Source organism: Geotrypetes seraphini, chromosome 6, assembly GCF_902459505.1.
Source record: "Geotrypetes seraphini chromosome 6, aGeoSer1.1, whole genome shotgun sequence".
In the NCBI taxonomy this organism is placed as follows: Eukaryota; Metazoa; Chordata; class Amphibia; order Gymnophiona; family Dermophiidae; genus Geotrypetes; species Geotrypetes seraphini.
Window position 1 is genome coordinate 161,560,265 of NC_047089.1, and position 20,896 is coordinate 161,581,160.

A 20,896-nucleotide genomic window follows, 5' to 3' on the forward strand; every position below is an offset into this window, starting at 1 on the left:
ACCATTCATGCTACCTTGAATTGGACCCTGCTTCTGACTGACAACCAGTGTAGTTCCTTAAGGAGAGGTGTATGGGCATGTCAGGGGTGTTCCAAAAAGTTGCACACATTTTTACAGAATAATTGGTCAGTACATCCAACTTGGGTGCCAGCATTTATACCAGCAGTAGATTACAAAAAAGGAGGTGTAATGTAGATCACAAAGCAAGCTTTATTGGACAATGGTGTTGCTGTTTAGTTTGACTTTTGATGCAGACCATTTTCATTTTCAATTTTCATTTTCAGTTCTAGGCGGTTTTGCTGCACACGTTGCCTGCCATCACTTTGGTGGTTTTAAAGAGCATTTATTGCAATACTGATTAATACATAGGGTTTTATCATTTAATAACAAGACTCCTGAGGCAGGCCCTCTTGGGCCGAAACACGATCGTGTCGAGTCTGTTTTAAAATAAAAGGATTGAGCACCATCTGGTCTCCTTCGTTGTTGTTTTCGTACCCTTCACTGCTGTGAAGGCAGTTTATCCTGTTTGTCTTCTGACCATCAGGTCAAAACACATTTTTGCACAGCGACTTCCTGTTCCCACATAGGCAGGATGTTGCAGAAAGAAGGCTTCCGGGGCAGGCCAAAGACAGGTTCACGTTGCTGAAGCTGCCGACTGCCTGAAGACCGAATTTACAGCGCCAGAGGAGGTAAGTGGGTGACAGGGAAGAGCATACTCAACTCTGGGGGGGGGGGTTTGGGAGGGCTGGAGAGTTCAAAACCTGGACAAACTCCCTCCAGTTCAGGAAACTGTCCACACACTCAGATAGTCCTCTAAAAAGACGACCTGTCTGTGTAAATCTGGACATATGGTAACCCTACCTTAGCAGGTCACTCTCACCCTCTCTGGTCCTTAAGGGAGAGGAAGATGACATGGATAGGCAGACTAGATGGGCCATATGGTCTTTATCTGTCTTCATTTTTCTATATTTTTTTCTGTCCATACCTTCCTCCTCCAAAATATTCATTTTTTCTGACCAGAATTCTGTCTTTTTAAATGGCTATTGCTACCTTTAGCAGTTGCCTTGTGGTGCTATAGTAGTACAATGAGTCTGCCATTTTGAACAGACTGCTAAGCTGGGTAGGAACCAGTAGGCATTTCTCCTGCTAGTCTACCAAGGACCATTCCAGTAGGCCCAGGGAGGTCTACAGAAGTGAGGGGTAGGTCTTAAGCCTGCCATCTTCTTTTCTCCAGGGGGGATGGGAGGGGGATCATGATAGGAATGATAGGATGCAGTGGTTCCAAGTGAGTGGGGCAGGTGATCTGAAAGTTGGTGATGGTGGTGGTGGTGGTCGGGGGTATGTGTGTGTGTGTGTGCTGAGGTTCATAGGAAAGTCTATGTTAGTCCTAGCTGAATATTGGCCAGGACCTGCATAAGCTCTAGAAGCCACTACTTTAGAAATTAGCCCCAGAAAGTCAGTGCCAGTGCCAACACATGGCCCAACATGGAATATCCAGAATTTAGCCAATGACATTCAGCATTAAAAAAATGCAAACCAGCGATTGTTGAATATCATCTGGATTGTTACTTAGAGGGGCATAATAAAAACTTTATAATGTTCAAAAACCTGCCTCAGTCGGCACTTGGACATCCTAATAGCAGTCCAAGTGCCGATAATCAAAAAAACTTTCTGGATGTTCAGCAGCACTTCTAAGCTACTGTGCGTTCAGAGCTCAAAAGGGCATTTTAGAAAGTGTGTTATTGGCAGAAATCAGGCGGGCTTCCACCTGGATGACCTGAAGCAATAATCAAAGCTTTTCCAGGACATCCTAGGTGGAACTTATATGACGGGACTTAGACCAAAGTAAAACAGGTCTAAGTGCTCCAAAGATGACCAAACTGACAAAATAACTACGGGAGGGTTTAAGGCATGACCCCCCCCCCTTACTCCCCCAGTGGTCATGACCCCCTCCTACCACCCAGAGATGAGGGAAAAACACATTGAGGACTTGCCATCAGCTGGTCGCGACAGAGGAATCTCCATCAGCTGAACCGGTTTCGGGGATTCCTACTAGCTCAGCTGATGTGGATTCCCCCTGCAAGGATCAGCTGAGATGCGGAGCCCTACACTCCTCCCCATGACATCTCCCAACATCCCCCTGAGATCCCCAGACTATCCCCATCCCTCCATATCCCCCAACATTGCTGGACCACCCCTGACATCCCCGGACCCTCCCCAACATCCCTCCCCATCCCCCAACATTGTTGGACCTCCCCTCACATCCCCAGACCCCCCTCCATACCTGCCAATGACAGATTGGCAGGAGTGAAGCCCTCTTCCTCCTGCCTACAGGGCTGCGTGCTGCAAATGATGGGCCTTCCCCTTCCCAATGCATCCCTATGTGGCAAGATCCTGTTCTACAAAGAAACCTAGACACCTAGATAGAATACAAGTGTAACCTGATAATAGCATGCCTAACATTTAAGCACCCACAGTTACACAGCGATAGAGATTGCAGGCACCTAATGCCTCAGGGACATATGTAATGTACAGTATTCTGTAAGTTATTTGTGTGAGAGGTATGTCTATGGGCCTTAGGCATATGATCCAATCAGAGCCTTAGACCCTTCTCCGGGGGTACTCAGTTGATATTTGTTAGACTTAGGAGATACTTGGCATGAAGAAGCTGAGAAACACTGCCCTAGGGTGTCCTAATCCCACTATCCTGGAATTCTTCGAGACCTGACAATACCAGATCCGCCCACATATTCAAATTGTCTTTCCCCTCGTTAAAAGGCGTCATGTATACAGGTAAATTAGGGAAATCCCTTTTTTTCAAATTCACTGAGCTTTGGAATAACCTCCCTGTCCCGCTGCAGAACCTAGGCTCATTCCAATTATCCCAAAAGCATCTGAATACCTGGCTTTTCTCCAAAATGTAAAGCTATCTATTTAAAATGTAAAGCTAGCTATCCTCTTCATAATCTCTAATTTCTTATTATGTCCTTCCCTCATTTATTGAATTACCTGTAAACCATGCCAAGCTCTATCTTTATGGAGATGATGCGGTATACAAACTTAAGGTTTAGTTTAGTTTAGAGTGCCCCACTAATCTGCTGGGATGTCTGTATGGCCATGCTACTAAAAATCCTGGCCCTTCCTACATCCTAATGGCTTGTTTTGTGTGATTTTCTTTTGGACAAACACACCTGAGGACAAACACACCTGAGAAAGGCCATTTTTGAAACTAAGATAGTCGTTTCCTGCTTGAAAAAGTTTGGTACTGGATTTTTGTGTGTCTGTGCCACAAAATGTCTAAATTCAGATTTAGACGTCATAAGACCATAAGAACATAAGTAGTGCCTCTGCTGGGTCAGACCAGGGGTCCATCGCGCCCAGCAGTCCGCTCACGCGGTGGCCCATCAGGTCCAGGGCCTGTATAGTATTTCTCTATCTATACCCTTCAATCCCCTTTTCCTTCAGGAAAGCATCCAATCCCTTCTTGAAACCCAATAGCGTGTTCTGTCCTATCACACCTTCTGGAAGCGCATTCCAAGTGTCCACCATCCTTTGGGTGAAGAATTTCCTAGCATTGGTTCTGAATCTGTCCCCTCTTAGTTTTTCCGATGCCCTCTCATTCTTGTAGCTTTCGAAAGTTCAAAGAATCTGTCCCTCTCCACTTTCTCTATGCCCTTCATGATCTTGTAAGTCTCTATCATGTCCCCTCTAAGCCTCCGCTTCTCCAGGGAAAAGAGCCCCAGTTTCTCTAATCTTTCAGCGTACAAAAGGTTTTCCATACCTTTTATCAGTCGCGTCACCCCTTCATGTGTTGCAGTAAAAATGTTGCATATTCCAAAGCATAGCATTCATTCCCTCATTACACAATCTGGTTGTATGGTGGTAGTAATTACTTTGCTGCACTGGTATCACAAAGCTTAAGATTGACTAGCTTTCCATATATATTCTCTTTATTATTTCATATAGTCCATTTGACCAAACATCATCTTTTTCATATTTGAATGCTTCTTTGTCTAACTGGAGTCTTGCAGCTTGTAATATCTTGAAAGGATTAGCAATAACATTTTAACCTACAAAAGCAGATTTGTCCAGGACAATATGGCTACTAGGCCCTCTGCACCACTTTAAGTCCAACCAATAAGAGCAGGGGGCATCAAGATCACTACTCCCAGATTCCATCAATAAGCCCTTTCATTTTGCAGTTTCATAGCTTAAAGGAGATATCTTTTGTTATGTTGATGGTCGGATATCAAATTCCGTAGTCTTATTATTAGCTGTTAAGTTTGCAGTCTTATTAAATTTTGCAGAAGAGTCAGCACTTCTCCCTTTTTGTATAGATTTCCACATATGCTGCCAGCTCAATATCTTAATTTTAACATTGTCTTTATCCCACAATTGTACAGAAGAAATTAGGGGTTTGATTTGCTCATTAATATGCTAGAAAATACACTCTGGAAAGAAATTTCTTAAGACCTTGAATAATGACAAATAGGTCAGTAAAGAATTTAGGAAATATAATTTTTGGAGAGTATGGGGAACTTGTTGGCGTTCATGTATTTTCTATCTATATGGAAAACTTCCTGTTGTGCCCCTAGGATTTTTTTTTTAACTTGCTTACTTTGCAGTTGAAAAGGAGATAGGTTAGGAAGGATGCTACGGTGCATAGGAAAGAGAATGGCCAGCAGAGAAAAAGAGGTGATAGCACCTCAGTACAAGTTTCTGGTGAGACCACATTTAAAGTACTGTGTCCAATTCTGGAGAATGCACCTTCAAAAAGATATAAACAGGATGGGGTTGGTCCAGAGTGTAGCTGCTAAAATGATTAGTAGTCTTTGTCATTAAGCGAATGGGGACAGACTTAAAGATCTCGGTGTTATCTGTTTGCTTTGGCTTCTCATCTGGTTTAAAATTCTCATCCTGACTCATAAAATTTATCATTCAGACAAACCTTTGTACCTGTCACCTTTGATTACACCTTACACTCCTACCTATGCATTACATTCTATCGATTCCAATTGGTTAGTTCTACCCAACCTAAAATCTGCTTCATATGAATCAATTTGTAACTCAAGATTCTTCTTTTTGTATCCAAAATCTTGGAATGATCTCCCCCCACATATCTGTACTGAACTATCCTTCCCCAAGTTCAAATCCCTCCTTAAAACTCATTATTTTACCTTGGCAATTTCAATGTAGGATATTTTGGTAGTCTGACTGAATGGCTGGATCTAGCAGCGAAAGTCTTTTTTTTTTTAAAAATAAATAGTTATGATTGGTCTATGAGTGTTGTCTCCTTTTCTATCCAATGTATGGAGTTCCTTATATCTATTTGTTTTAAATATATATGTGTATATCACCTAGATATAAATTGGTAACAAATGATAAAAAAGATAGGATAGAGATGTTTAAATACTTCCATGGCACAAATGCACAGGAACTCTGGAATGAGTCATAGGATGACGGTAAAGGGGGATAGACTCAGAAGTAATTTAAGGAGGGGGGTCACGTGATGTGTTTGCCGTGAGAAGACGTGTGCCCTCGAGCTCCCTGACCCCGGGTCTCTTCATATCGGCTAAACTCACGTTCTAATACTGCCCGATCGGTCCTGCTTACTCCGGAGGCCTTCTTGGGGTGTAGTGCGGGTGCGGAGCCTGTGGAGCAGTGGTTTGCAACCGGGATGCCAGTGCGCTCCGCGAAGGCTCATAAAAATCGCTCTGCCTTCCCTGCGGCTAAAATGGCGGCGGCGCCGACTTCATCTTCTGCTCCGGCGCAGTGGGGAGAGTGGGCAGTGGAAATCTCCCGAATGGTGTCCGCGGCGCTGGAGGACCGCTTACATAAATTACAGTCAGCAATGGACTGCATAAATGAGCGGTTTGAGGCTCAGGCGGCGCGCATCATGGCGGTGGAGCAGCGTGTCTCAGAGGGGGAAGACGCAGCCCAGGGGGATCGTGCTACTGTGGCAGACCTGCAGGCCCAAGTGACCATGCTGACAGGCCGACTAGATGATCACGAGAATCACCAGCACCGGAACAACCTCCGTGTGGTGGGTCTCCCTGAGCTCAGCGCTGATCAAGATCTATACCACTTCTTTCAAATCTGGCTTCCCACTAGGCTGGGCCTGGAGACGCCACCAACAGGCTTTATCTGCGAGAGAGCGCATCGCATAGGTCAGCGCTCGGGAGATAATAATCGCCCTAGGGCTGCTATTGCCCGGTACCTGACCTGGAGGGAAAAGGAGCTTATACTGCAAGCCTACCGGAAAGCTGGCCAGGTGGAATATGAAGGGAATACGTTGTTGTTATTCAATGACTACTCTCAGCATGTGGCATCTCTTCGCAGGGAAATGGCACCTCTCTGCACTATGCTTCATCGCCGGGGAGTGCGGTTTACGCTTGTGTATCCTGTGTCCTTACGTATCTGGAGGGATGGGAAGTCTCAGACCTTCACTGATAAAGCCACCGCACAGCGTTATTTGGATTCTTTCCCGGCTGCTGCTGAGGGTGGAGCGCCGGTGGCTGATCCGGTGGTGTAATCCTGCAGGTGGTCTCCATGTTCTCTATTCGAGATTTCAGCCGGGCGGAGCCACTCCTGGGACCACTTGGATTGCTGAGGGCCGCTGCTTCTGGCTTCCGCCCTGTAGCTGACAGGGAATGGGGTGCCTTGCTCCAGTTGTTTCGGGGTGACTGTCTCAGCTGGTGCCACAAGTTTTGTTCCTGGTACTGGTCCTGAGGGGTGGTCTGCTAGCTGTCGGCCTCTGTTTTGGTTCCTGGCTTCAGCTACTTCTTCCTGTTGGGTTCATATTCTTTGGACTGCTTGTGAGGAACTGAAGGACTCCGGAGTTGGATGCATCTCCTGACCATTGTGGCAGCGCCCATCTGGGTGGGAGACTCTGGGTCGATAGTTTTGCTAGGGACATTCGGTTGCTCCAGTCTTTGGGAGCGCTGTTTTTTGTTTATGGTTTCTTCTTATTTTCAGTTGGGGTTTGGAGGTCTGGGTATTCTTCTGGGGATGGGTATCTCTGGGGGAGGGAGTGGGTTTGGTGGATGGGGAAGGGGGGAGGGATGTGTGCTTGGGGTACTTGTCTGGGGTTTGGTGGGTTTGACTGGGGGTATGTGTGGTGGGTGTGTTTGTGGTTAGGGGGGAGGGTTGGCTTTGAAGCGGTGCAGAAAAACTGAGAGGAGACAGATTCATAACGAATGCAAGGAGGTTCTTCTTCACTCAGAGGGTGGTGGACACCTGGAACGCGCTTCCCGGAGAGGTAATAAGACAGAGTACAATTCTGGGGTTCAAAAAGGGACTGGATGACTTCCTGGAAGCGAAGGGGATAACAGGGTACAGATAGAGGTTTACCGTACAGGACATTGAGCGAATAGGGTATGGATATTTCAGGTTAGGTAGGGAACACTTTCAGGTCATGGACCTGGGGGGCCGCCGCGGGAGCGGACTGCCGGGCACGATGGACCCCTGGTCTGACCCGGCAGAGGCAACGCTTATGTTCTTATGTTCTTATCTGGGGGGGGTTTGTTCTATTTCCGGGAGACTTGGGTCTTTCTGGGGTGCTCCGGTTTCTGATGTTCTGGGGGGAGGGCCTAGCTGGGGGGCCTTTTCGCCTTTTTCTTCGCGTGTTCTCTACTATTGTTTTCGAGAGCTTGTTTCCTCCATGACTAAGTTGACAATAGCCACTTTAAACGTGGACGGGATCCACTCTCCTGTCAAGAGGAAGAAGGTTTTGAACTGGTTCCGGAAGAGGGGGACTGACATAGCATTTGTCCAGGAAACTCACCTCTCCCCTGTTGAACACCTCAAGCTTCGGCGAGACTGGGTGGGTGAGGTCTTTTCTTCCTCTTTTGGTACCCTGAAGCGGGGGGTTGCCATACTTATTCATAAACAACTACCCTTCCATGTACATAAAGTCCTCCCTGATTCCGAGGGACGTTCTGTTGTAGTACTGGGGGATTTGTGGGGACAAAATTGGTTATTCTGCAATCTGTATGCCCCTAATGTGTATAATCATAAATTTTTTTCAGCTCTGCTCGCCAAGATTGCCATGTATCCTACTTACCAGCCACTGGTGGGTGGGGATTTTAACATCACGGTAGATCCTGCCCTGGACTGTAGTCCAGCTAAGGTAGGGGCTAGGGACCATGGAGCCAAGGGGGTAAATTTTTTGCTTAGTCAGTTGCATTTATTGGACGTCTGGAGGACTTTGCATCCCATGGACCGCACTTACACTTTTTACTCCCATCCACACAATGTCTATGCTCGGTTGGACTATCTGTTGGTCTCACCCTCTCTGTTTCCCCGGGTGGCTGAGATAGATATCGAGGAGGTTCCTTTGTCGGATCACTCCCCGGTTGTCATGGAAATTCAAGTTACACCTGATTCGGAGGACCGGCATTGGAGATTCCCGTGTTATCTCTATAGAGATCTAGAATTTCATAAATATCTTCGAGAGCAGTGGTTGGAGTATAGTTCTCACAACAATACCGCCGATGTCCCTCTGGTACTGTTTTGGGAGGCCTCCAAGGCGGTTCTGCGGGGGTTTATTATTGCTTACGTGTCTCGGAAGCGGAAGAAACTGGATGTAGACTTATTGGCTCTATCCGGGGAGCTTCGCCAGTTGCGGGCGCGACATATTACTTCTCTTTCCGAGGATGATAGACTCCATTTGCTCACGGTGCGGCGGCAGATCGACGCTATTTTAACGCAGAGGGCCTCTTGAGATATTTATTTTCAACGGTATAAATTGTATTCCTGGGGTGGAAAGACCGGGAGACTGTTGGCTAACTTGGTTCGTCCTCCAAGACAGCATCAGGTTATTCTGTCCATTCAGGATCCGACGGGTGCTCGTTTCACCCAGGCACAGTAGATCCAGCAACAGTTTGTTCAATTTTATGAATCCCTGTATGCGAGCCGCCCATTTTTGGACTCTGATAGAGATGCTTTCTTCCAGGGGCTCACACTTCCTAGATTGACGGCTGCTCAGGTGGATCAGTTGAATGTCCCTATTAGTCCTGGGGAGGTGCAACTTGGTATCAAGAATCTTAAGTTAACTAAGGCCCCTGGTCCTGATGGATTTGGTTCTGAGTACTACAAGATTTTGTCGGATCAGGTCTCTCCTGTGTTGGCGGAGACATTCAATGCGCTGTCCGCGGAGCAGGGTTTGGGAACCCCTAATCTGGCCCACGTTGTGCTGTTGCCTAATCCGGGGAAGGACCCGGCCCGGGTGGGGTCCTATCGGCCCATTTCTCTTCTTAACCAGGATGCTAAGCTCTTTGCTGCCATCTTGGCGAATCGTTTGAATGCATTTCTGCCTCTCTTGGTTCATGAGGACCAGGCTGGGTTTGTGCCAGGCCGATATGCCTCAATGAATCTAGCTCGCGCTTTGATGGCTCTGCATTCCCGACGTGGAGTGGAGGGGACTTCAGCTATTATGGGCCTGGACATGGAGAAGGCTTTTGATAGCATCTCCTGGCAGTATCTCTTCTGGGTTCTGCGTCGGTTTGGTATTGAGGGCCCTATTCATCAATGGATATGTAGCTTATATCTCCGACCACAAGCACGGCTTTTAGTAAATGGTCAGTTCACTGCTCCGTTTGCCTTGGGCAGGGGGACGCGGCAGGGTTGCCCCCTGTCTCCATTGCTCTTTGTGTTAGCTATCGAACCTTTGGCCGCTAAAATTCGAGGGGATCCAGATATTCGGGGTATCCGTCTTGGGGACCAAGAGAGCCGTATTAACCTCTTTGCTGATGATATTCTCCTTTATCTTGACCAACCTCGTTCTGATTTGGGGCGTGCCCTTGCGCTTGTTCATTCCTTCGGCGACATTTCTGGTCTGCGTGTCAATTGTGCTAAATCTGAACTTCTCCCGTTGCGGTCTACTACTTTGGAGCCTGGACTTGTGGGCTTGGAGATCCCGCCGGTACGGAGGCCGATGCGATATCTCGGGGTGTATTTAAATCCCAATCTCAAGCTTCTGTACGAATATAATGTGCGCCATCATTTGGATGAGGTCCAGCGGTTGTGTGATAAATGGAAAGATCTTCCGTTGGGACTTTGGGGTCGAGTGGCTTTGTCTAAGATGGTACTACTTCCTAAAATCCTGTATCCTTTGCAGACCGTGCCTCTCTGGGTTACGGAAGGGGATATGCGTCTGTTTCGCTCGATCCTCTCTTCATTTATTTGGCGTCATAAACGTGCCCGGATTAGCTATGCCACTTTGGCTTTGGACAAACTTCGGGGAGGATTGAACCTTCCTGATCTTCGTTACTATAATGTTGCAGCTTTGGTTCGGTTTATCCATGAAGGTTGGTCGGGTTGTTCTAAATTTTTTCCCAGAGGTTGGGTGGAATCGTGGTGCGCTCCCCACTCGATCTTGTCCCTTCTTCATGTCCCGCTTTTGGTTATACCAGGAGGGGGGCCCAAGTTTGCGTTTCTCCTACCCCTGCGACGTGCATGGCGGTGGTGGCGGCGTCGGCAGGGAAAAACTCCGGCAGCTTCCCTCCTACTGCAATTGTCTGGTAATGTGGATTTTCTGCCGGGAGTGGGTCATTCTTGGTTTCAACTATGGGAGCAGAGGGGGTGTAGATCTCTTCATGACCTCCTAGCCGTGGGGGGTGGACAGTTTCCTACTTTTGCCCAACTGCAATCTCACTGGCACTTGCCCCAGACTCATTTTTGGGCTTACCTTCAGGCTCGGCACTATTATTTATCCCTTGGTCGTAAGTGGAGGGATGCTTGGCTGTGTGGTCCCTTGGATGTTCAGTTCTTCCAGGTGCCTCCTGTTTTCAACAAATTATCTACCTGGTATCGGATTCTGAAGAACGCTTCGGCTTTGGGATCCGTGGATCGACTAGCTTCGCGTTGGCACGCGGAGCTTGATCTCCCTTTTGACCACAAGGCATTTCTTGACCTTTTTGCCGATGTGCATGCCTTGGGGGGTTCCACGGATCTTCGGGAAATGCAATTTAAACTTTTGCATCGAGCATATATATCTCGGGCACAGGGAGCACGCATGGGGCTTTGGGAAGGAGCGACTTGTACTAAATGTAATCACTCTTTAGGCACCCTTCTCCACCACTTCTTGGAATGCCCTTCCTCCGCTTTATGGCTGCATGTTCTTCCATTTTTGGAACGCCTTGTTCGGCGTGCTGTGCCCTGGAGCTATGGTTTCTTGCTTTTGGGGGATCAACGGGACTTGATTGAGGGAGGGCTTACGTTACCTCAGCGTAGGGTTCTTTACATGGCTGTCTTGGTGGCAAAAAAGCTCTTATTGCATCATTGGGTGGTTGATTCAGTGGCCTCCTTTCCGCAGTGGCTTGCTCGACTAGCGGAGATGGGGCGGTATGAACTTTTGCGTGCTCCCCGGTGTGGGACCCTTGCCCTCCGGGGGTATCATGCTCTCTGGCGGCGGGCTTTAACTTTCTGTTCTGGCTCGGAGTCGGAGCACACAGATTCCATACCCTGATTTCTTTTTGAGATGGAGACGGGTTCTCTCTTATTTTTTCTTTCTTTCTGTGCTACTCCCCTGGGTGGCTGCACGCTGGGTGTTTGGGTGTTTGGATGGGATGGCTGTTTGGGGGTTTGCTTGTGGGTTGTTTGTTGTTTGACTGTTGTGGCTTGTGGCCGGGTGTTTGAGGTTTGAGTGTGTCTGTTTTCGGGGTTTTGTACATTACACATAAAATGTCAATTGTGCGGGGCCTCCAGCCACGAGGTTTCTGCCTTATGAACCATCTGCTGTCACAGTTTCCATTGTTGTTTCTGAACTTGTTCTGTTTTCTCTGCTCATACCATTATTGGTTGTATGTTCCCGTTACAGTTGCTAATAAAGATACTTAAAAAAAAAAAAAAAGAAGTAACTTAAGGAAATTGTGGAGGCATCAATGTCCACAGAGGAATTCCCCTTTGGAGTTAGGAGATTCTGCAGTGCCTTATGACAAAGTAATAGTTAAGCCCCTGAAGCAGCTCAAGTAGGGTGAAATACAGCCGTGTTAGACAGTATTTTATCTACTATAAAAAAGATTTTTTCCATTTTGACCATGTCTGCCTTCACAATTTCTTTCCTTCGGGACCTAACAGACTGCTTACTTGATTTTTTGTACCCTAAGGAAATGTTTCTTCATGAAAAAGATGGTGGATGCATGGAATGATATCTGAGTGGAGGTGGTAGAGACATAGGGCTAGATTCACTAAAGTCCCCTTACCTGCCCAATCCGATTCCGATCCGTGGCTGAGTCTTGCCGGGCGACCGATCCACTAAAGCAGTGTCTCTCAAACTTTTTTGAACTGGGGCACACTAAAGGTAGTGGCCACGGCTCGAGTCACCTGGAAGTGTGCGGACATTGCTGTAATGACATCACGCACATGCATGACATCATCACGCTGACATCCACGCATGCACAGAGGCCCTTCAGACAGGCCCTGAAATGCCAGTAGGGCATGCCACAGGGAAGTCTAACAAGTATCAACTGAGTACCCCTAACCACAGACCCCCAAACTCCACCCTAGATCCACCTAAGCTCTTCCCCAGATCCCACCCCCTTTACTAATTGTAATGTAATTTTTTTCCATTCATTTTTCATATACACACAATATACATAGCAGATAGGAAGGGAGCCAGGACATGAGGCGGACTGCGGCGGCGTCTTTTGCTTTTGCTTCTTTTGGCAGATTCTTTTAGCTCCGGAGGAGAGGAGAGGGGAGGAAAGCCGGATAAGTAGAGGGAAACATCAGGCAGGCAGATCGGGGTCGCGGCGAGAGTTAGCTCCGCCCACCCCCGCGCGTCACAGGTCGCATCGGCCCGGGCCCCCCTTAGCGAGAGCGCCTTTGCGAAGGAGCCTTGAGAAGGAGCCCAGGCAGCCCAGCAGCAAACCTAACTTTAACCTAAAAAAAAAAAAAAAAATTTCCTTCTCTCCACATTCTTCTCTCTCTACCCTTTCAGCTTCTCATTCTTCTCTCTCTCTCTCTACTCTTTCAGCTAGCTGCACGCCGGAAACCACTCTCAACCACCGAGGGACCATAGGAGCAAGGAGAAAGAAATGGAGGCTACAGGAACCCAGCGGAGCTACCCAGTTTACTGCGTCGAATGTCATATGTATGACTACCTCCCCTCCGGGAGGCGAGCATACATATGCAGTCGGTGTCAGGAACTGGAAAGCCTGAGGATGGAGGTCGGCAGATTAAGGGTCAGGGTCCAGGAACTGGAGGGACTGGAGGGACTGCGCACCACAGTGGAGACGAGCTGGTCAACCAAGGACACAGACGGAGCAGGCCTCATTGTGGACCAGGTGAGGGACCTCGAGAGATTCATCGAGGAGGCCTATAGGAAGGTGGAGGGACAGGACCAGCAGCTGCACAGACGGATGTCGGCAGACGAGACCCAGGATCCACAAGGCGACACCGGGGAAGGACCTAGCAGAGGAACCACGCAAGAGGAGGAGACCGTGACTCACCGAGACCCTGAGGGAGAGACACCGCACTACACCGAGGACACGGACCTGAGACAGAGGAGGTTGCTGAGGAAAGGGAAGTCTGCTATTGTGGTGGGAGACTCGATCTTGAGAGAGGTAGATAGTCACGTAGCTGGAGGAAGGGAGGACCGGCTAGTGACTTGTCTCCCAGGGGCCAAGACACGAGACATCACTGATAGGATCGAGAGGATCCTGGACGGAGCAGAGACAGAGGAGACTGCGGTGATAATCCACGTCGGAACGAATGATGTGAGCCGGAGGAACTTCAGCATGGCCGCACTGACTGACCAGTTCAGGGTCCTGGGACGAAAGCTGAAGCAGAGTACCCGGAGGATAGCATTCTCAGAGATCTTGCCTGTACCGAGAGCAGATGCAAAGAGGCAGGCAGACCTCCAGGCTGTGAATGCATGGTTGAGGAGATGGTGCCAGGAGGAGGGCTTCCACTTTGTGAGGAACTGGACGTCCTTCTGGGGAAAGAGTAAGCTCTACCGGCGGGACGGCCTGCACCTGAGCACAACGGGAATTAGACTACTGGCAGCCAATGTGAGGAAGGAGATCGAGAGGGCTTTAAACTGAGGAGAGGGGGAAAGCCGACAGCTGATCTGATGTTGACGCTTCGGACAACAGTATCCAGAACAGATGCTGAACGGGCTGACTGCAAGGAGGAAGTAGAGAGACCGGTGGATCTTATGATCAGACAGCGAGGGAAACAACAGGTAAAGGGAACTTGCTGGGAGGAGACTAAGAGGCATGGAGACACAGGGGGACTGGGTGGCACGAGGGCGAAAGCTGAGGGCAATATAGGGGTGACACAAGGCGAGGGGGATCGAACAGAGGCCAGGGCCCAGGAGGGGGCTAGAAAACCCAGAGGAAAAGTGGGGAAGTGGGGTGGCGGAAATGTGGGGAAGCTGAAAGCTACGAGGGTAAAGGCTGAGGGCAAAGCAGAAGCACAGGGAACAGGAGAGGCGGCACAGGTAAATGCAGAGGTGGAGGAAAAAGGATGGGACCTGCGGTGCTTATACGCAAATGCAAGAAGCCTCATGGCCAAGATGGGTGAACTAGAGGTCGTGGCCAAGGGGGAAGACCTGGATATAATTGGAATTACAGAAACATGGTGGACAGTGGAGAATCAATGGGATGTAGCGCTGCTGGGGTACAAGCTCTACAGGAGGGACAGGACCCATAAGAAGAAGGGGGGAGGCATAGCACTATATATAAAGGACTCTATCTACTCGGTCGGGATGGATATGGCAACGAAGGCAGAGGGGCTGGAATCGCTATGGGTCAAATTGCCGGGAAACAAGGGTGCAGGCATAAAACTGGGGCTGTACTATCGCCCACCTGGTACGCCGGAAGGAGTCGGACACGACTTGGAAGCTGAACTGAGACAGGAGTGCAGGACTGGAAGTGTAACAGTGATGGGGGACTTCAACTACCCGGGGATAGACTTGAGTACGGGTCACTCCAACTGCACTAGGGAAACAGGATTTGTAGAAGCTGTGAGGGACTGCTTCATGGAGCAACTGGTCAGGGAACCGACGCGAGGGAGTGCTACTCTTGACCTCATCCTGAACGGATTAGGGGGGCCTGCAAGAGGGGTAGAAGTGGGAGGACCACTAGGCAACAGTGACCACAATGCGATCAGATTCACATTAGAAAGGGGGACACCCATAGTAAGGAGGACCGCAACAACTGCGCTCAACTTCAGGAAAGGGAACTATGTTGCTATGAGGGAAATGGTGGGGAGGAGGCTCAGAAACATCTTTAGGATGGAGACTGTAGGAAGTGCCTGGACCCTATTCAGGGACACCCTGCAGGAAGCACAAAGAATGTACGTCTCCAGTTTCAGGAAAGGCTGCAAGAACAAGCGGTCAAAGGACCCGGTTTGGATCTCAACAGAAGTAAAGAGGGCAATAAATGACAAAAAAGTATCCTTCCGGAGATGGAAAAAGGACCCAACGGAGGAAAATCACCAGGCGCACAGGAAATGCCAAAAGGAATGCCACCGAGAGGATAGAAAAGCGAAAGGGAAATACGAAGAGGGGCTGGCCAGGGAGGCGAAAAACTTCAAGGCATTCTTCAGTTACGTAAAGGGGAAGTGACCAGCGAGAGAGGAGGTGGGGCCGTTGGACGATAGGGATAGGAAGGGAGTGATTAAGGAGGATAAAGAGGTAGCTGAGAGGTTGAATACGTTCTTCTTGTCGGTCTTCACGAGAGAAGACACATCTAATATACCGGACTCAGAGGAGCTCATGAGTGGGGAACAGGGTGAAAAATTGGAGCACATAGAGGTAAGTAAGGAGGATGTCCTCAAACAGATAGACAGGTTAAAATGCGGCAAATCACCGGGCCTGGACGGGATCCACCCAAGGGTTCTGAAGGAACTAAGACAAGAAATAGCGGGCACAATCCAGCATGTTTGCAACCTATCCTTGAAAACTGGAGAGGTACCAGAGGACTGGAAATTGGTGAATGTCACACCTATCTTCAAGAAGGGATCGAGGGGTGACCCCGGGAACTACAGGCCGGTGAGCCTGACTTCAATTATAGGGAAGATGGTGGAAGCTATGATCAAGGACGGCATTTGCGAGCACATCGAGAGAAATGGCCTACTGAGAACAAGCCAGCACGGATTCTGTAAGGGAAGGTTGTGCTTAACGAACCTTCTGTACTTCTTTGAGGGAATAAGCAGTCGGGTGGACAATGGGGAACCCATAGACATCATTTACCTCGATTTTCAAAAGGCTTTCGACAAGGTGCCACATGAAAGGCTGCTTAGGAAGCTGTGGAACCACGGGGTGGGAGGGGATGTGCACAGATGGATCGAGCACTGGTTGTCGGGTAGACTGCAGAGGGTCGGAGTAAAGGGCCAATATTCTGACTGGCGGGGAGTCACGAGCGGTGTGCCACAAGGATCGGTGCTGGGGCCGTTACTCTTCAACATATTTATCAATGACCTGGAAAAGGAGGCAAAGTGCGAGGTTATAAAATTTGCAGACGATACCAAACTGTGCGGCAGAGTTAGCTCCAGGGAGGAGTGTGAGGACCTGCAAAAGGACCTAGACAAGCTGGAAGACTGGGCAAACAAATGGCAAATGCGCTTTAACGTGGAAAAATGCAAGGTCATGCATATAGGGAAAAAGAACCGTTGTTCAACTACAAATTGGGGGGGGGGCATTGTTGGGAGACAGCAGTCTTGAGAGAGACTTGGGTATGCTGGTGGATGCATCACTGAAGCCATCTGCACAGTGCGCAGCAGCCTCGAAAAAAGCCAACAGGATGCTGGGCATCATAAAGAGGGGCATAACAACCAGGACGCGGGAAGTCATCATGCCATTGTATCGAGCGATGGTGCGTCCACATCTGGAATACTGCGTTCAATATTGGTCGCCGTACCTCAAGAAGGACATGGCAGTACTTGAGAGAGTCCAAAGGAGAGCAACGAAACTGGTAAGAGGGCTGGAACACTGCCCATACGCCGAGAGGTTGGATAGGCTGGGGCTCTTCTCTCTGGAAAAAAGGAGGCTCAGGGGTGATATGATAGAGACCTTCAAGATCATGAGGGGTATAGAGAGGGTGGATAGGGACAGATTCTTCAGGCTGAAGGGGACAACAGGTACGAGGGGGCATTCGGAGAAACTGAAGGGAGATAAGTTCTAAACAAATGCAAGGAAGTTTTTTTTCACCCAAAGGGTCATGGGCACTTGGAATGCGCTACCGGAGGAAGTGATCAGGCAGAGTACGGTACAAGGATTCAAACAGAGACTGGACGGATTCCTGAGGGATAAAGGGATCGTGGGATACTGAGAAAGCTAACCAGAAAATAAGTATAGAAACCCAACCAGGTCGTGCATGTGCAAGACCGGAGGGTTAGGACTTTGATGGGAAGATAGGACTCAATAGGAAACCAAGGTGGCAAGGGGGCCCCTTCTGGTGATTCAGACAGGTCGTGACCTGTTTTGGCCGCCGCGGGAGCGGATTGCTGGGCAGGATGGACCTATGTTCTGACCCAGCGGAGGCACTGCTTATGTTCTTATGTTCTTATATAAATTCTCAAAACTGACACATTTCAATCACTATATATAAAATCATATTCCCTACCTTTGTGGTCTGGTGATTTTATTTTTCTGTGCTTTAACTATGTTTCCAGGGCCTTCTTATCCATTGACTGTTTTTCTCTCCGTCTTCACTTTCTGCTTGCATCCATCTTTGGCATTAACTTTACATTCAATATTTCCATTTTTTTGCTTTCTTCTCAAAATCTACTTTTCCATATCTTCCCTTCCTATATCTCTCTCTCCTACCCTCCCTATTTCCATGGTCTGACATCACTCTCCTTCCCCCTCCCCAGTGGTCCAACATCTCTCTCCTTCCTTTTCCCCCTTCCCAGTCTGGCATCTCTCTCCTCTCCTTCCCATAATAAGGCATCTTTCTTTACTACTATTATTATTTCTATAGCACTACCAGACTCCCCTCCTTCCCTTCTATTCCCTGGTCTGATATCTCTCCTTTCCTTTAGTCATCTCTCCTCCCGCCCCCTCCCTCCCCCCCAGTGTAACATTTCTCTTTCCCTTCCTCCTTTCTGGCTCCCCGTCCAGTCCAACATTTCTCCCTCTTTTCCACCACTCCAACATTTTTTTTCTCTTCTTCCTGCATGCTTCTCCTCTGGACCTCCTTCCCTCCCCCAACCAACATCTCTCTCTCTCTCTCTCCCTCCATGAGTCCAACTTTTCACTCTTTGCCCTCTCCCCTTTCCCCAGAGTGTAACATTTCTCCTCCCTCCTTTCTATCCTCCCCATCCATCTCGCCCTCTCTATGTGTCCAACACTTTCTCCCTCCTGTACGCTTTCTCTCTCTGTCCTTGCCTCTTCCCTCCTTCCCACCCCCAATCCAAAATGCTCTCTCCCCATGCACCATCTCACCCTCCCCTCCAGTGTGTAGCACCTTTCCTTTCCCTTGCTTTCTGCCAGGTCCTTTCCTTTTACCTCCCCCTGTCCAGCAGTACCCCTTCTCCCTTCCTTCCTCCCCTGCCAAGCATTACCACTTCTCCCTTCCCTCCTCCCCCCTGTCAGTACTACTTCCCCCTTCCCTGCTCCCCATGTTCAGCAGTATCCCTTCTCCCTTCCCTGTCCAGCAATACCTCTCCAGTCACTGCTAGTGGAAGCTCACCGTGTGCTTTTAACTTCGGCACACAGCTGCCACTAGCAGTAGTTTAGCTCGATTTCATCAGGCAGCCTCAGGGCCTTTGCTAGGCCGGCCCACTTCGATGATGCAATGTGGGCCAGCCTAGCAAAGGCCCCGAGATTGCCTGATGAAACAGAGCTAAACTACAGCTATTGGCAGCTGTGTGCTGAAGTTAAAAGCACACAGAGCTGCAGCTGCTTGTCTGGGAGTATGGAGATGAGGAAGGCAGGAGTCCCGGCAGATATGTGCAACGCAATGGTAGAAGCCAGCTGACATAGGTGCCGGAGCACACTTAAAATCTCAAAAGCGGGGCTGCACTGTGGTATGTTCTGCTTTAAACCCTTGGGTTAAAACCACAGACTTGCACTGCAGGGAATGGCGGCAGAGCAGGAGAGTTGGGGCAGCAAGAGCAGGACAGTTGCGGCGGCAAGAGTTACTCCAGTGGCATCTGCATACTGCTTCTGAGGGGCAGGAGAGTTGGTAGGGATGTGCAGCAGTCACTTCTTTTTTGATTGGTCAGCCCAGTTGGTGTTCATCTTTTTTTTTTCTTTTATTGGATCGCTGCCTGCCTATATTTGCATGCCATTCCCCCCTCATTTGCATGCACGGATCAGATCGGGAGTAAGGTTAGTGAATTGGGTCAGGGTCGCAAAGTGGTCGGGACACGATTGATGTCCTTAGTGAATCTAGCCAAAGACCTTTTCTGAATTTGAGAGGGCATAGGGCTGACATATGGTAACTCTGAGGGAGAGAAAGGTATAGTAAATGGTGTGGATAGGAAGAGTGGATGGACAGTGTGGTCCTTATCTGCATCTTTTCTGTTTCTAATGTGTGGGGATTTGAAAATTAAATCTCACACTTACCTGAGCCAGAGCAGCTTTGGCATTGCTTCTTATTCTTACAAATGGAAAAGAGTAATTTTTCAAAGCCTTTTTTTCACATGCAAATCATTGTTTACTCATGGAAATTCCTTTGAAAATTACCTTCATAATGAGATTTTATGAAAATCATTCTTCAAAGTGTGGAACACATTAATATATTTTAACACAGTTTGAATAAATCTAGAGCCCAGAGTGGAGCACTGACATGGAAGGAACCAAAGGTATAGTAAAGGGGGTGACGAAGGGGGGGGTGCTATGGGAACTGTTTTAGCAGGGGGTTCCAGCGCCTCTCCTCCTCTCCAAACTCCCGTTTACTTCTTAAAATGTTCATTGGTGCGAACACTATCTTCCATTTCCTGCTTGCACTGTTCTCGACTCCCTTCTGACATCACTTCCTGGTCACGGGACTAGGATGTGATGTCAGAAGGGAGCCGAGGTCAGCACAAGCAGGAGGAGGTAGATGCTGCTCATACCGGTGACCATTTCAAGAGGTATGCGCGGAGGGATGCTCGAGTGGTGGAGAAAAGTAGGGGGCATACAAATGTGGAGATGCCTCTTTTAGGGGAAGATTCTTAAAACTTAACGGTAAAATCTGACGGGCTGCTAAAGAGGTCGCTATTGTAACGATTTCAAAAAGGCGAGTCATTCTCAAAAGATCCCTTATTCAAATGAAGTTCACGGATGTTCATGTAGGCTCACTAAATTGACTGGTGGTAGCGATCAGCACATGCGCAGAATACACCCACATATTTAAAAAAAAAAAAACAAATCGAAGATTGGCAGGAGAAAGGTCCACTCTCACATCATGCTCGTATAACCTCCAGACATACACCCCTGACAGCAGGAGGTATGCCTACTCCCCACTGCATCACACAACCCCCTGACACCCCCTCCCTTCTGCCACCATCACAGTAACTCCTCGCATCAACCCCTGGCAGTGGGAGAGATGCCGACTCCCTCCCGCTGTGTCACACAATCTCCCGACACTACTACCCACCCCCACCCCCTGCAGCAAAAGGGATGCCAACTCCCTCCCAATGCCCAACCCCCCAACTCACCCTGTACCTCTGATGACTCCTTTGCCCTCAACGACCCCCAAGCCCCTCCCTACCTTATTGACAAAGTTCAGCTGAAAGGCCACCTACCCACTCTGACTGGCAGGCCCACCTCTTGTTGTTATTGGGGGCACGAGGGGAGTTGTTCGGAGGGTTGGGTGATGGCGAGAGGGAGTGTGAATTTCTCCCATTGTGTGTGTGTGGGGGGGAGATTGTGCAACAAGGTGGGGGGGTGTTGTCTGGGAGGTTGTGCGATGGTGGGAGGGGATAATAGTGTTGGAGGATTATGTGACACGGTGGAAGGAAG